The sequence below is a fragment of the Sinocyclocheilus anshuiensis genome, unplaced genomic scaffold, assembly GCF_001515605.1.
Source record: "Sinocyclocheilus anshuiensis isolate Anshui unplaced genomic scaffold, SAMN03320099.WGS_v1.1 scaffold3639, whole genome shotgun sequence".
NCBI lineage: Eukaryota > Metazoa > Chordata > Actinopteri > Cypriniformes > Cyprinidae > Sinocyclocheilus > Sinocyclocheilus anshuiensis.
The window spans coordinates 37,588-39,322 of record NW_015542677.1 but is presented as its reverse complement, the minus strand read 5'-3'; the positions used below and the strand labels follow the sequence as shown (position 1 = coordinate 39,322).

The window sequence follows — 1,735 nt, the reverse complement described above, 5'->3', positions numbered from 1 at the left end:
GTCACTTAAACTTACTGTGTGAAAATAAGTTTGCTTAATTGTTAAATTCTGACAAAACCTGCAACAGAGTATAATTATAAAGGAATGATACTCAATGAAACAAACTACATAATATTAAAATGCATGTAGTGTAAATTATAACTATTATGATTATTTACCTTTATGACTTTATGACAATTGCAGTTTTTGTGAAATTGTTCTCAGAATGATGGCTTTATCAATTTAATTACAATTTATGTTCTGAAAAAATATTGACCAGAGAGGATGCTGGCTGAAATATTTTCAGAGTTAAGATGTGTTTAACTGTCTTTTTAAACCAGGGGTAAAATAAAGCATAGACCATAGGATTCAGACCTGAGTTAATATACATGACCCATGTCAAAACATTCATGGTTATGGAAGAAACTGCTGATATGTGTAGCGAATCAGCTCATGGGGAAATATGAATAATTAATCATATAATAGAGACCAAACACGGTATATGTAAGGTTACATGAATGAGTGGTTCTATCATAAGCATGAATAAAATAGTCTACAATACAACAGATAATATACAAGACAGCAATAATATACACCATGACCTGAAGGATATGTGTGTTCATTCAAAGAAAGGTTTTCCTATGAGTTAGTTAGTAGAAAAGTCCACTTCTACCGTGCCTTGTGCCTCTTGCGATGGAACATGCAGTGATTTTCCCTGCTTCGCATTCCATTAGGTCGTAAATGTATCTGGTGTCAGGGTTGCCATGGTAACCAGGGTCCTGGGCCCTGTTCACAGACAACTTGGCACCCAGTATGTTTATTGGGTGAGGGGTCTGTGAACGTTTGTTAATCTAATGAATAATTGATTTGTTAAATCAAATGGAAAATGGTGTGTCTGATTGGTCCAGATGCTACATATGGAACAGATATAGTACGGAATCCAACAAACCAGATAAACTTTCACAATGATTCCTAATGTCAGGGCAGCTTTGCTCTCAGATTTCCTTCTCACTGAACCTTCATTTATGCATTTGCTACTCTTCATCAGGGTGTTTATAACTTTCACTTGCTGATGCACAACATAGAAAATCCTCAAATATAAAGATATGATCAGGATACAAGGAAAAATAAAAGACATGAACAGATCAGTGACTCTCCAAGCAAAACCCACGAAAACAGAACACTCTCCATAACACGTGTATGTTCTGCATGAAATGTCAAAATAACCATTATTAATTACAACGGCAGTGTTATAAGTTGAGGAGCAAACCCAGCTCAGACAGATGCTTATTAATGTTTTAGTCATGGTTATTTTCTGTAGGTACAGTAAAGGGTGACAAACAGCCACATAACGATCAACAGCAATTAAAACTAAATTACTAAGAGATGCTGAGAGAAGCATTGCAATAAATACGGAATAGAGTCCAGAGAAAGTGTCTCCAAAGTACCAACACAACTCAATCAGCCTCGTGGCCTCTATGGGCATCACAAGTCCAATAAGCATGTCGGCCACAGCCAGAGAGAGAATGATCAGGTTGGTTGGAGTGTGAAGCTTCTTGAAGTGAGAGATGGAGATGATCACCAGCAGGTTCAGAAACACAGTCCATGCTGACAGCACTGACACAAACATATACATGATATTGTGTTAATGACTGGAGTGTTTTCCCTTGATACATGATTTGATGGCAGGAAAGCAGTATTGAATCTCATGATCCTCTGTCTCATAGGCCATGAGTGAGTCTCCTCCTGTTAGGAG

At 37.2% G+C, this 1,735-nt stretch overlaps 1 pseudogene; it reads right to left on the bottom strand.

The window, feature by feature from the left end:
- LOC107694561 (trace amine-associated receptor 13c-like) overlaps nucleotides 1-1,735 on the bottom strand; it is a 2,914-nt pseudogene extending 1,179 nt beyond the window's left edge.